Here is a 15,831-nt window from a genome sequence, read left to right as displayed (position 1 = left end):
AAGGTCCCTGTCACAGAGAAGACAGACCAGTCCATATCTCCACTGCTTGCATTCAGGCTGGCTAATGCTTGCAGCAACCCCGTTTTATATCCCGCTAAGCTGCTTACGGGGGGGGGGGAAAATCCCCCTCCCGCCACCGAGATTTGCAATTTTCTGGGGTGCAGCTGTGAGAGGCCATTGGAACAGGTCCGCATAAGCTCCAAAAGATCTGCATAGTTCGGGGGGGGGGGGGTTGCTCGAAGCAGTGAAAACGCGTTTCACGTTGCCCATAAAAATGCCCTTCTTTCATTATGTTTTTTCCAGCAGGTCGCATTACTTCTCAGTTTTTTGTTTTTGTTTTTCACAAAGGCACGGAAGCGACGTGCATCCACAGCCAACGCTGTGGATGCACGTCTCTCCGTGCTCCCCCCCCCCCCCCCCCCCCAGACTCACCTGGTCCTTCGCAGGTCTCCAGTTGTTTGTGCAAAAGGTTCCGAATACGCCACGCGTTTCTTGTAGTTGGGGCATTGTGCCAACGAAGCCGTCGCCAGCTGCTTGTAAGCCAGCAGTGGTGGCTTGCGTTGAACCAGCACGGTAAAAGCCCAAATCAGCTCTCTTTCCACTCTCCCCCCCACCCACGTCCTTGGCACCAGCTCCTAAAGCAAGGCTCATCTGTAGCAAAATTACAGCTTGGGAAACTTGCTGCAACAGCCTTACAAGTCCAAATAAGAAAGGGAAGTTGTACGTTGAGTCTTAAGGATAACCCTGGCTGTAAATATTCCAGATGTGCAGTGATATTTAAATGTTGTGACTCTGAACTGCTACAAGGCTATCAGCTGGCCATTCCAGATCCAGCAGTACAAACATAGGTCAGCACTGAGAGATCCAGAAACCATAGCTTAACAGAGCGGTTTGGTGCAGCTGGTTTTGCCTAAGCTATAGATGTATTTTGGCCCAGGCACGACACTGTGGATGGCGTACAAGGGCAGGGCCTGATCCAGCTGTGGACAGCGAGTCTTTTGACGGTGGCAATAAGGTGACCTTTACGTGCTGCTCTGTCACCCTTCAAGCCTAATAAATCCCCACAAAGGATTCCCAGCCACTAAATCACCACCGCATCATTAAACCTTTTTTTCTTTCCTCTTGGGCACTGTATGTGCTTGAGGAGGAGAATGTGGCTGACAGCACACAGTGTCTGCTGCCCAGGGATGACCCTGGGAACCAACCTTGCTCATAAATCCCTGAATTATCCGGCTCACCCTGACCCGCTTCTCACGCCAGAGCGGCTCCTTGGATGTGGCCGATCACGGGATGGCCGGGAGCTGTGGCCAAGGGCCGCCACACAGGGGCTAGCACCAGCCAGAGACTGCTCCCCCCGTGCCTTTAGGTTTCTCTTTTCCAGGCTGGCAAGGCCCGCGCTTGCTTCCCTGTACGAGAAGCTCGGCAGAGGAGCAGCAGGACCCCCTGTTCGGAGAGCTAAAAGCACAGACAGAAATTAACGTGCACAATACTTTGTCATGAGAAACTTAGCCGATTGGTTTAGCTCACAAATGTGCCCGGCTGCCAGGGATATCTGGGAAAATTTGCATTTCACTAGGGAAGGCAGAATTCACTCAGACGGTAACTTTCAAACCGGCACATGGGCGCACATGCATCGGTCCGCGTCCAGAGACGCGGCTATTTTCTAACTTGCACGCACATATGCGCACATGTTATAAAATAGCCTGTCCGCGCACACGTGTATGCCTGATTTTTAAGTGGGCGCACGCACGTGCATGCAAATGCCACTTCTAGCACATAAATTGGATTTTAAAAGGGGCACAGGCCCACGCCGTTCCCAGTTTTACCAGTTTGTCCCCGGTTTGCACAGTTAAGAGAATGAGGTCCTCCAAACCACCACCCCCCCCCCCCTACAGTAATAGCCTTCACTCCCCCCCAGTTAACCCTGACCCTTAAAAACCCGGAGATCTGCCTATTTTTCTTCCATTTTTTAACTTGCATGTCATCCATAGCAGGCGCGCGTCGGATCGCGTGAGTATTTACGCGCACATCTCCTGGCCATGCCCCGCTCAGACCCCATCCACACCCCACCCTTTTTTTTTTTTTTTTGGGAAACTTCCGAGTTGTGCGCACCGCGGGAGTCACGCGCGTATCCTGGCAGCTTTTCAAATCTGCTTGGTGCGCGAGCCCGGCGCATGTTGGCGCATCCCCCAATTAATGCGCACGTCGGGCTTTTAAAATTCACCTTTCGGCACTTTCTGCTGCACATCATGGGGCAGATTTTCAAAGGGCTACCCGCGTAAGATACGCGCCTAACCCCCGAAAAGCTGCCCCTTCCGCCTCCTGCGCGCCGCCGAGCCTATCTTGCATAGGCTCGGCGGCGCACGCAAGCCCCGGGACGCGCGCAGGTCCCGGGGCTTTCCTGGGGGTGGGGCATTTCGGAGCGGCCTCGGAGGGAACGGAGGATGGCTGCGCGGCTCGGCGCGCGCAGGCTGCCGATTTTGCGCAGCCTTGCGCGCGCCGACCCTGTATTTTATAACAAGCATGGGGCAGCGCGTGCATGTTATAAAATCGGGAGTAGATTTGTTCATGCCGGGTTGCATGCAGCCGACAGGACCTAATGTAATCATGGACCAGCCTGAAACCAGTTGTGCCCCAATATTATTCACATTTCTTGTGTAATTGAAAGATATTTATTTATTTATTTATTTATTTATTTATTTGTGTTTTTCTATACCGGCATTCACGGAAGTTCGTATCATGTCGGTTTACATAAAACAAGGGGTGAGCAATACATTATAACGTACATAGCTAAAACGTAAGAGTATACATTACAAAAGTATAACAAGTGCATAGAAGAAAAAGTTACAATAAAACAGGGGTTATTCTAACTGGGATTAGAGTTAGAGGAGAGATAAAAAGTTTAACAAGAAGTAAAACATTGTAGTGATTGGTTGGTAGTGTCTGTTTCAGTTTAATAGAAGATGCTCAGTGTTGCTGCATTTGATGGAAGTGAATCATTAAGGGTCCGGAAATGCTTCCATGAACAGCCATGTTTTAAGTCTCTTCCTGAAGGTTGGAAGACATGGTTCCTGTCGTAATTCTAGGGGGATTGAGTTCCATAGTGGGGGACCTGCTGTGGAGAAGGCCCGATCTCTCAATGTTATATGTTGGGTAGTATTGTTCTGAGGTACCTGTAGATATTCTCTATATGCTTCTCTGATGGGTCTGTTGGAGGAGTGTTTTTTGAGAGCTATTTGTAGATGGAGTGGAGCCAGTCCATGGATATTTTTGTAGATTGTGGTGAGGGACTTATGAATTATTCTGTAGTGGATTGGTAACCAGTGAAGGTCTTTGAGGACTGGTGTAATGTGATCTCTTCTCCTTTTGTTTGTTAGAATTCTTGCTGCCGTGTTCTGTATCATTTGGAGAGGTTTAGTGTGGGATGATGGGAGGCCTAGTAGGATAGAGTTGCAGTAATCAATTTTCGCAAATATTATTGCTTGGAGCACTGTTCTATAATCATGGAAATGAAATAGGGGTTTTATTCTTTTTAATACGTGCAGTTTGTGGAAGCAGTCTTTGGTTGTTTGGTTGATAAACGATTTTAAATTTAGCCGGTTGTCTATAGAAACTCCTAAATCTCTTACTTTTGAGATTTGCAAGTTGGCTGGTGGGTTTGTAGTGATTTTGCAATTGTCTGGATAATTCATATATCATATAGATAGTTCATTCATATATCATATAGATATTCATTCATATATCATATAGATATGATATCATATATCATATCTATATGATATATGATATCATATATGAATATCATATATATATATGAATATCATATAGATATTCATTCATATATCATATAGATATTCATATATCATATATTCATATATCATATAGATAGTTCATTCATATAGATAGTTCATAGCACGTCCCAGTGTTCCCGAATTATCTTAGGATATTTTTTAAGTGATGTAAAAACAGTCCATGACCTAATCAATGTCAGAGCTTACTAGAAATAGGACCAAGGCACAGCAGGGACACACAAGTAATCAGCACACAGTTAAACACTTAGCTCATGTGTAGTCCTTTTGCTCGGTCGGTTCCATCCAGTATGAGGTGCTCTTGTGTGCAAATGTGTATGAAGTTTCCTGCCGCTAAGTTTGGAGGCACCGTGCACAAAAGACAGAAACTGCGCCTGCCATCAGGGTTATAAACGCCCCAACACTGACAGTGTTTCGGTGGCACTTGCCTGCTGCCGGGGGCTGTAATTTGCGTTTTCAGTTGCATAGCACTGCCAGGTTTACACAGCGCTGCAAAGAGACACATAACAGACAGCCCCAGCTCCTTGGGAACTCACAATCTACTCAAAGCAGACAAAAACGAACGAGAAGCTTTAAATTAAGCGAGGACTTGACTGGGAGGAAATAAACCAGGTGGGTTTATAGGTGGGATTGATTGAGCAAGCCTGCAAAAGATTAGTCCTCTGCTTGCTAAACAATCTATGTTAAAAAAAAAAAAAAGCATCCCTCTGTCTCATGCAGCCTCACCGCTCAACCTCTCCCTGCTAATCTCACCTTCGCCCCACCAACCCCCCTCCCCACTCCTGCCCTCCTCCCCGATCCTCTCCCTGGGCTGGCAGGAAAAGGAGAGGGGTATTTCATATCATGCCTACCTCCTCCTGCTGGGCACTGTAGGGGGGGAAGGTTTCGACCCAGGGGGATAGCGATTGACCATTTCTGGACTCCTGGCAGATCTCGGGCAGGAGCGTAGGTGAGGCAAAAAGTGGGAGAGATGATCCGTGGCCTTCCTCTGCTCTCCACGACTTGGCCTCCTTTCTGAGTTAGCCGAATTGTCCAGGATGTCGAGGGGCCTGCAGAGTTATGCAGTCCTTATCACAGAATGGCAGAAAAACGGGGACTGTCATTTTAATGCACTTGTGACAAGCAAACAGCAGGTGGTGTCATTCAGCTTAAGTAGGAGATGGTTTCCTTAACAGAAGAGCAAGGACCCTTTCCACAGCAACTGTTAAGTCAGAAATGTCCTTTATTGAAAGAATAAGAATCAATATAAATATGGGCAAAGAGGGGGAAGGAAGGTGAACATTTGGGGTGAATACTGCTGCCAATCAGAACACTACACTTCTCAGCAGAAGGAAATCTTGCTATACTTTAAATCTTCATTGCCAAAAAGTGATCCCTGCCCCAGGATCCATCACAACATCTAACGGAGACTACAGAGCTTTCTGGACCCCTTAAATAGATCAGAGCACATTAGTGAAACCCCAGAAAGAAAATGTAGTTATTTCACTGTTATTTTGGATTTTTATGTTATATTGAACAGAAAACTGTATCCTTGAGGCCTTGTATGATATTTGAAAAGTACATACAGCAGGACGTAATATTTATGCATTATCAATAGAGATTATTTATTGATCAGCTGCTCCCCAGGCTACATTCAGAGCAATATCAGCAAAAGTCTTTCTGCAGAATGGGATCTGATTGGTTCTGTCTGCTGGCAGAATTCAGACAGATTCACAGGCTTTATGAGGATTTTTTTTTCAGAGCGATAGGGAGGGTATTTACAGGCCTGCTATCCAGCTTCCCACCCTCCCTCTCTCCACCTAACAAGACCTCATACTATACACCTCCTAGACACACAAATACATATTGCATTCTGAAAGGAGAAGGTAAACCCCGCCATACTGCAAAGCCACAAGTGAGCAAGCACTGGGCTACGCACAGGGATTCTCCAGTGTGGAGGTGGAAGAGAGAGAGGTTTTACAGCAAAGTGGCTTCGCTCATTTTATTTGCAGGACAGCTGAGGGGAAAAATTAGGGACTTTGGAACGTCTTCCTCGTGTCTTTCAGCGGGTGCCAAATGCGAAGCACCAGCTGGGAACCATTGCATCACCGGTGACATCGCCGTCGCTATTTCTGCTGCTGTCCAAGTGGATATCCTGATTCCACAGAGAGGAACTGGCCGAGGGTGGAAAAACGTCTGCAGATGGACTCCCTCAGGAAACAGGTGGCTGGCTTTGGGTCCCGGGCTTCAGACAGGGGAGTCCCTCAGGGAGTCATTAACTGCGTGCGATAGTAAAAGCAGGTATTGCGATGGCAGCACATCTTCTTGTTAGGAAAGTAAACAAAGGTCAGAGGGCAACAGACCACGGCACTATTTTAAAGGAGTGGCGGAAAATGTAAGGGGAAAAAAAGGTGAGATCGCAGAAAGAGGAAGACAAGCGACAACGCCTGGAAAAGGTAAGAGAAGCTGAGAAAGTAGTGAAAAGAGAAACGGCACAAATGGAAAAAAAAATTAGCTAATACAGTAAAAGGGGAAGTAGAAGGCTGAGAACATCAGGCTGGTCTGTCTGACCTCAGTGGTGACTAAATTAATGGAATTGCTGGTAAAACAGAGGACAGAGCAGGGTCCGATGCAGTTTGGTTTTGCCAGAGGTAGATCTTATCAAACAAATCTAATCAATTTCTTTGATAGGGTGACCAGGAAGAGCACTAGATATAGGATAACTGGCTTTTAGCAAGGTATTTGGCACACAGTTCTGCATAAGAGATTTAGAAACAAATTGAGCACCCTTGGTATGGGCCCTAGATAAGAAAGAGATTGAGTGGGAGGTGACAAAGGGTAGGGGGAACGGAGTTCATGCGGAGGAAAACAGATGTTGCCAGTGGTGTGCCCCAGGAATTGGTCCTCAGTCCAGCTCTCTTCAACATTTTATAAGCGACATTGCAGGAGGGCTATTGAGAAAGGTTGGCCTTTTTGCAAATGATACAAAATCTGCAACGCTCTGAAAGGTGTAGAAAACATGAGGAGGGATCTAGTAAGGCTGAATGAATGATCTAGATTTTGGAAGCTAAGATGTAATGCTAAAATATTTAATCATGCTTTTGGATTTCAAAATCACAAGGGAGCGGTACAGGGGGTGAAGCTCTGTGTAGAAAAAAAAAAAAAGAGCAGGATTTGGGGATGACTAAACATGTGAATACGGTAATGGCAAAAGCCAGGATACTTTGGTGCAGAGAGAGATGAATGAGGTTCTATTGACCCTGTATAAGTCTCTGCTGAGACCTCAGTTCTGAAGACTGCAGCTTCAAAAGGATGTAAACCAGATGGAGTCAGTCCAGGGAATGGCTACTAAAATGATCATTGGTGTCTCTAGCCAAAAGTATTTGGGGATGCCACAGAGGGAAAGCTAGATATGGAGGTGAGGCAAGTCAAAGTGGCATTTCCTCATGTCATGCCCACTACCACAGTGTGACTTCCTGCTTCTAAATCTATAAAAGAAAAGGTCCCAAGAGCCTTGTATGCAATAGAGATACCCCTGGCTAGTTTCAACAACCCAGTAAAACTACCATTAAAAGTCTGGGGTCTATATAGGATGGAACAGAACCTCAATATAAACCCTGCACCTCCAGGTTTTTAATACATGTTCTACATCCACAGAAATTCCCTCAGTAATGGGTGCCGAGCAGAGCTATGGCATTTCCCCTTAGAACTCACTCTACAAAATCCATATTACAATTCTGGGCTCACCTTAGTAACAACAGCACAAGCATCCTGCACTGCCAGATACTTTTTAAAGAAAACCCTCTGAAAACCAGATATTTAGAACCTATGTAGCAAACCTACCGACCCATAACAGCACTAACTCCCAGGACTCAAATAGCAACAACCCTTCTTATGAAAAGGCAGCAGTGCAAATATTACATTGGTCCCTATAACCTCAATACACCTCCTACTGGGAAAAAAAACCGAAAGAACAAGCCAGACTCCTATCGATCCCTACTCATTGTAAAATACCTCCTCTTTGTCACACAAATAGAATACATTCTAGCCCTCACCTAACATGCAATAAGGGTCCACAAATTTGAGACAGAAACATAAAGACAAAAGCTGAAATGGAAACCCTAAGAAGACAGACTTCTATGAGCAGTGCAATACTGGAAAAAGAGATGCAAATGTATTTCCTTTCAAACTGAGCAAATACAAAGAAATTCAAATTGCTAATACTAAAAACTGAAAAATATAATGCTTTTTTGTACCTTTGCTGTCTGGTCATTTTGGCTTTCTGCTTTTCTTATGTCAGTCTTCTCCTGTTGCCTCTTCCAGGACCTCCTTTCCATTTTCAATTCTTCTCTGTCCGGTTGTCTTCTTCATTTCCTCCCCTACATTTATATCTGACATTGATGTTATTTTCATCTTTTTTTCTCCATTTCGTTCTTCTCTGTCTCTATCCGCTCATAGCTAGATTTCATCTCTCCTCCTTTCTGTTCTCAATATCCCTCTTTACACCTCATCTACCCACCAGCTTTCCATATTCCACTCACTCTCCAACTTCCTGCCCCCATCTCCAACTCCTTCCCCAGCCTCCTATTCTCCCATTTTTCCTGTCTCCATAACCTCCCACTTTTACCCTCTACTCACCCTGTCCCCAGCCATCATCTGTCTTCCTCCATCTCTTGTCCTCTCACTTCTCCTCTCCCTGGCCTCCAGCCCCTTAACTCCTACCTAACTTCCCATTCCCACTTTCATCTTCTCCCCAACTCCCTCATTTCCACCCTCACCCCCCTCTCTCATCCCCTCCACAGCACCTTGTCCCTTTCCACTGCTTCTAAATCTTTCCCTACTCCCTCCGGGTCCTTCACACCATCTTTCCATCTCTTCCCACTTTTTTTGTATCCTGTCTCAAATGGCAGCCTAACACACCCCTGCTCATACCACCCACTCACACCCAGTCACTTAGCCTCTACTGTCCCACTAATTCCCAAGTGTCTGCTCGGTCTCTCAGTCCTGACTCTCCCCCATCCTTGAGTCTGCACTCTCCTACCCAGTCTAGGAATCCCTGCTATCACACCCCCTCCATACCTAGGTCCCTACTGGACCCTTCCCCCCCACCTCCCACCATGCAAGCTTATAACTTGTTTTTCCTACTCCCTGGGCCTCTTTCTCTCACTTTCCCCCTGCCTGTTCCAACACAGAGCAAAAAGCAGGAGTCACTATCGACCAGGTGCTTCTTATTTCTATCCATCTGCCGCAGGTGCTTCTAACTCGCAAATGGTTCAATCACTTGCATGATTCGAACAGCTGAGTGCCATACTGGAGACCTTATCTCCCTGAGAGCGGTTCGAACTGTGCAGGAGGAAAAGGCACCAGCACACAAGCAAGGAATGTAGAAGCTCCCGCTCATCAGTGTCTCTTCCATGTTCTCCACTGGACCACAAGGAGGGAATCGGGCAGGTCTTTTCTTCAACTCGTGAAGGCCCAGGCAAGAAACTTGGAAGGGAGCTTTCTCTCCTGCCCTCACCCCCTACATGGCTCCTTCCTAGGCTCTCTCCCTCCTTCTTCCATCCCCCATATAACCCCTTCCCAGATGCACTCCCTCCCACCCTCTTCCCCCACATGGTCACTTCCGAAATACTCTTCCTCCTGTCCCCTCCTCACATTCCACCTCCAATGGCCCCCTTTTTGGTTCTCTTCCTACTGCCCCTCGATGGCCCCTTTCTCAGTGCCTTCCTCTGCATTCTTCAGTGATTTTTCACCCCCCTCATTGCCCCTTCCTGGGTGCTCTTCCTCCTGCCCTCCCCCATGGTCCTCCTGCTCTCCTCCCCCATGGTCCTTTCTTGGATGCTCTCCCACCTGCCCTCCCCCGCCCCTTTCATGGACCCTTCCTGGGTTCTCTCTCACCTGCCCTCCTCTTCACCATGGTTCCTTCCTGAGTGATCTCCCTCCAGCCCTCCTCCATCTGTGGCCCCCTTCTTGCATGCTCTCCATTCTGCCCTCTCCCCCCGGCTCCTTCCTGCTTTCTTTCCTTCCTACCCATCCCTAACCTCTTACTTTATTTGGCTTACTCCAGAGAGGAGTGGACGGGGTGCAGCAGGATAACTGCCCTGAGCCCCTAAGCTACAGGGAATTATGCGAGTCTGAAGCCTAACCAAAGAGAAGCAAATCAGAGCAGCTGCCTTGTTAGACAGAGAGAATCACCATGGGGCACGTTAGTCACGCATTCATAGGCCCTGCAATGGCCCCACCCTTCCCACATGGACACCTGTGCAAGAGAGGCAGGGCAGAACTACTGTAGGGTCTATGAACATGCGACTAACAGGCCCTGTGATGATTCTCTCTGTCTATAGTGGTGCCCGTCTGACGATCACTGCTGTCTGGACCCTGCTCTTTTTGGCTTCGCCTCAGGTGGTGCTGCGGACTCACAGAAGGCTCAAGGGCTCATGGCAGATGCCCTGCTTGCCATCCACCAACCAGTGCTGAAAGTTGGGCTAGCAAGTCGTATTTTTGGGCAGGCACTTACCACTCCTTACCCCTCTGCCCCGACATCACTGATCCTAAAAGAATATGGGGACATAATGTTCTTTCATCCTATTCCGTTTTGAAGGTTTTCTTCAGAAGAAGAGCGTTCCAACCAGTTAATTGCAGTACAATACTGGACCTGTATTTATATTTTACATTGTTATGCTTTTTCCTCTTTAAAATCTACCCCTCAGTGTGGTCTAAGTAATGGGGGCTCTCTTTTCTTTTTTTGGCTGCTTTTGTTCCTTTATCAGGGTTACCTTGAATGTAATATTTGAATTAATAAAGAAATAATTAAAAAAAATGATCACCTTCATGCAGAGGAGGTGAGCCTCTTTCAATGGAAAGGAGGCTCTGGAATGAGGGGTCATGGGATGAGGGTGAATGGGGGTAGACTCAGGAGTAATCTTAGGAAATATTTCTTTACAGAGAGGGTAATGGATGCATGGAACGGCCATCCCATGGAGATGGAGATGAGGAGCACATCAGAATTCAAGACAGAATGGAATAAGCAGAGAACATCCCTGCGAGAGAGGAAGGGACTATGAATGGATGGACCATATGGTCTTTATCTGGTGTTTTATTCTATGTGTATATGTATAAATCACATTGAAAATTGCCCACTTTAAGAGCCAGGGGAAATTATTATTTTTATTTTATAATGTGCTTTATTTTTTTTATTTTATTTTTTTTCTTAGTTTGTTTTATTTAAAAACGTTTTCCTCTTTTCTCTCCCACCCACCCAGCTTCTCCCTCTCCTTGTCTCAGTCTAATCTCTCTTCCCTCTTCCCTTCTGTCAGCCCCTTTCCCCCACACCCACCAGCCAGCCTATTTTTCCTCCCTTGCTCCTCCATCCAACCTCTCTTCTTCCCCCACCCTACCCCCACTCCTTCCATTCCAGCCAATAAATCTACCTTTTCTCTGTGGTCAGTGGCAGTGGCCAAGGGGCTGCCTCAGCCTGCGGCAGATGCTCATCTGGTGGCCAGGGCTGCCCTGGGCTGCGGTAACAGCAACTGCAACTTCTCCTTGTGGCCCGGAGATGTCCTGGGCCATGCCAACAAGCTCCAGGAGCCAGCTTCTAGGTGCCCTGCCGTCCAGTCTTTTTCCATCCTGTAGTCATCCTTTTTGTAGAACAGCATTTTTTATTTTTTTTTAAATCGGGGGTGGAAGGAGGATGTGGGGGAGAGGGAGAGCAAGAGATTGTTGAGGGGTGTGTGTGCAAGAAAGCTGATCACCACAGGTTGTGGGGCTGGTGATGCGGATGACAGAATCTGTCTTGCTGGCCACACTGGTCTGGGCTGGAAGACGCATGGCAGTGCAGCACACATTATTCTGCCTAATTTACAAATCCCTGTAGGAGCAAAGTGCAAGGGCAGGATTCCAGATATAATCATTACAATACTTATTTTCATAGCACTACTGGATGCACACAGCACTGTACAACGGCAATAAGCCTTCAAGTATGATAAGTCCATGCCCCAAAGAGCTTACAATCCAAATGCATACCTGATGCAATGGGAGATAAAGTGACTTGCCCAAGATCACAGAGTGGCAGTGAGGGACGTTGTATCCTTGGTTCTCAGTTCATTGCTCTAACAACTAGACCACCCTCCTCCATAATTATGTAGCCCTACCCATGAAATCGTATTTTTAAGGATCTTTTGTGGAGGGCAGGCGGAGCCAGGTCTCTGGATGCCCATGATAATGTGGGCACCAGGCTTGGCTCCTCCTGTTTGAGGCTGAGGGTTAGAGCGGGGTGGAGCGGCAGTTGTGTTTTTGAATCTTGATTCTTTTGGGTTTTGAACCATGTCCTGATTGGCTGTACCCCAGTGCACCAAGGGATTTGGGCGTGATCCCTGGGGGCTGAAATAAGGGGCGGTACTTTGAGGCCGCCCCTTTCCTTCCAGCATGGCTCCTCACATCGGTTGTCCTGCTTTCCTCCTGGCTTGGCCTGTCATGCCTGCTGGGGGGGGGGGGGGGGAATCCAGATCAGGGGCAGCTGTGCAGGCTCCTGCCGTGGGAGGAGTTCCTTCGGGATCTGGCCAGGATGATGCTGGTAGGCCTTCTTCAGCCCCCCCCCCTCCCCCCCCCGCGCTCCTGGATCGCTGCTGCCGGTCAATGATTCAATCGGTTGGTGGGAGTAGGGCACGGTGCACGGTTCTGTGGAGAGGCAGCGTCTTCCGCGCCCCGGCAGGGTGCCAAATGTTTTTTCTTACGGTGCAGCTGCTGTCCCGTTGCTGCTGTCCCGGATGTTCAGCCTCTTGATCCTGCCTGGAGACTTCTTTGGGCTCTGTCTCTGCCCCTGTTTTCGGGGTCTGCCCCTTTTGCAGTTCAGACTGGGGATTCTTCCTCCTCTGGGGTGGTGGTGGGGGTTGTGGACTTTTCCACTGCTGGAAGGCCTGGTGCTTTTTCTGGCGTGGCTGTGTTGTCGGGCTACTCGGGCTGTGGTCTCTTCTGCACAGGGGGGCCCGGGATCCAGTTTGGCCCTGGTCCTTTGGGTTTGGGGAGAGGTTTGGGCTTGCTTGATGTGTCCAGGGTCTGGGGTGCTGGCCAGTTTTTTTGGCCCAGGGTTGGGTTGGAAGGGAGTTGCTCCCGATCGTGGGGTGTCTGGTGGTAATTTGGGGTTTTCTGCTGTGGGTTGGGGTTTTGATCCTTCTGTTGTGGGTCAGTTGCCTCTTTCTGTGTTTGGCAGTTCTTCTGCTGTTTTGGGGGCAGGGCGGCAGGGTGTGGTGCTGGCCGGAGGGGGGGGGGGCAGGCTGTGGGGGTCTGATCTTCTTTTTCAGATGTAGAGTTGTGGTCCCTCTGGAGGCAAAGTCTTGGATCGCCTTAGGCCTTCCAGGCTTGAAAGCTGGAGGAATCAGCAGGACTCGACCGTGCGTCATATGGGCATTCCTTTGGCTGTCCAGGGTGTGGTGTCTTCTGAGTCTGGCGCTCTTCAATTGAGTCAATCTACTGTGCAGCATCATGTGAGGCCTTACTGTACTCAGGAACCTGCTGCTCTTTATTTGCTCGGTGTGGTATTGTTGCTGGTGCTGTTGTGTCTGTTCCTCCTGTTGCTAGTGGGGTTTCTAATATTCCTGTTAGGGACGGTTCTGAATTGTCTCTAGTGGGTTCTTTGACTGTGTCGTGTGTGGCGGTCGTTGGCACTTGTAGGGATTCTGAGGAGTGGTCAATGCTGGGGGGGAATGGGGCATCTGGGGTAAGTGGCTGAGGATGTTTCAGTTGATGGCCCAGGTTCAGCGAGTGTCTTGAATGAGGAGGGTGCGAGTGTGCAGGGGGGGCTGGAGGTTGCAGTGGTGCTGATAAGGTTAAGGGTGGGAGGCATAAGTGTAAGCGTCATGGGGGTCATAGAAGGTCTAGTAGTTCTGACTCCAGTTCTTTGTCTAGTTCTTCTTCGTTGGAGGATAATGATAGGGTGAATAGTCAACCGGTGTCTGTGGGTGACAAAGGGGCTCCGGCTTTGGTTGCCCTTGATGAGTTGTGGGAGGAAGTCTTCCATTCGTGTCAGAAGCAGATTAAGAAGCAGAAATATATTGATATATTTTGATTATTGGAGGGTAAGCGGGGAAAGTTAAAAGAGAAGAAAAAGAAGTCTGTTGATTTTCCTGGTGTGAAAGTGAATGTTCCTTGTAAGACATTTACTTGTCACTGTTGTTATTGTTCAAATTGTAAACCGAATTGATCAGTAATTCTGTTACTGGAAAGTCGGTATAGAAAAGTTCTAAATAAATAAATAAATAAATAATGTTCCTCGGACTACATTGAATTGGGTACAGTGCTTTCTCTGACTCGCCAGTGTGGTGGATCATTTTGATCCTTCTCAGTATGACTCATTGCTTGCAAATGCGGATACTATTATTGGGGATCACAAGGACTGTGCGGGTGGGCCTGGCTCCATTATAGTGAGTGTTTTAGGAATAAAATGGCAGGGAAATAATTTGATGCGTTGGGGGACTCAGGATGTTGGTCTCTGGTTGAAGCAGATGACTAATAAGGCACATGTGGCCGGTCCCTCAGTTTCGAGTAAACAAGGGCATGTTGGGCAGGCGGGTGTTCAGCAGAGTCGGCCCTTTCGTGGGCAGGGTGTTGGGGTTGGGCAAGGGAAAATGGCGGCTGGTACCTCGGATGTCTGCTGGTGCTTTAACAGGTCCAGGTGCCTCTTTCCCGACTGTAAATTCAAGCACCTCTGCTTGGTCTGTGTAGCCAACCACCGTGCTACCAAGTGTCCCAGGAAGGCTGGATCTGGTTCTGCAGCGGGACCTAAGTAATTTCAGCATGGAGAGAGCTCCTACTCCTGTTTTTCTGCTATGGTTGTTTGGTTGGATTTATATCCTAACCATGCTGCTGCGGGTTTTTTGCGGGACAGTTTTACAGGGGTTTTCGGATCCCGTATGCCAGTCCTTTGGAGGGTGGGGAGGTTCCAATTTGGCTTCTATGTATAAGTTGGAGGGAGTGGTTCATTGGAAGCTGGTTGAGAAGTTTTCTTTGGGGAGGATTGTTGGTCCTTTTGTTGACTCCCCTTTTCCTGGGATAATTTTGTCTCCCTTGGCTGTGATTCCTAAGAAAGAGTAAGGGAAGTTCAGATTGATTTATAATCTGTTGTTCCTGGCGGGTTCTTCGGTCAGTGATTTCATTCCTATGAGGTTTTGTACTGTGCGCTACGCTTCTTTTGATTCTGCGGTTCAGTTGGTTCGCTGTTGTGGTCCAGGTGCCTTGATGGCCAAGGTTGATATTGAGTCTGCCTTCCATCTTCTTCTGGTCCACCCTGACAGTTTTCTGTTGTTAGGCTTTCAGTTTTGGAACAGGTATTAGTTTGACAAGTGTATGCCTATGGGCTGTTCTGTGCCCTGTGCTTTTTTTGAGATGGTCAGTTCTTTTGTGCATTGGGTCACGCAGCAGGCGTCTGGTGCTAATGGTGTTGTTCATTATCTGGATGACTTTTTGTTTGTGGCGCTGGCGGGTTCTGAGGTTTGTGCTACTATTATGGATTGTTCCCACAGTGTGGCTTATATTTTTGGTATTCCTATTACCAGGGAAAAGACTGAAGGGCCTGTTATGCGTCTGATGTTTTTTGGGCATTGAACTGGATTCAGTGGCTATGGTGTCCCTTTTGCCATTGGTTAAGGTGGACCAGTTGAGATTGTTGGTGGCGGGCGTGGAAGGTTACGCTTCGCTAGATGCAATTTTTGGTGGGTAGAGTCAATTCCGCTTGTCGGGTCATTCCTATTGGCCATGTCTTCTTGTGGCATTTGTCGGCAGTCATGTCTGGGGTTCTAAAACATCATCACCATATTAGGATTACCCATAGGCTGTATGAGGATCTGAAGGTTTGGGACACATTTCTGAGTGGTTTTAATGGTGTGTCAATTTGGCAAGTGGAGCTGCTATCTAACCGGGATTTGGAACTGTTTTTGAATGCTGCTGGAGCTATTGGTTTTGGTGTCTACTGCCAGGGGGCTTGGAATGTCACTGCGTGACCTGAGGCTTGGGTCGCTGCCAGCTCTACCAGGAATATTACCTATTGTTG

The sequence above is a fragment of the Rhinatrema bivittatum genome, chromosome 3, assembly GCF_901001135.1.
Source record: "Rhinatrema bivittatum chromosome 3, aRhiBiv1.1, whole genome shotgun sequence".
Classification (NCBI taxonomy): Eukaryota; Metazoa; Chordata; class Amphibia; order Gymnophiona; family Rhinatrematidae; genus Rhinatrema; species Rhinatrema bivittatum.
Note: the sequence above shows the minus strand (reverse complement) of the source record.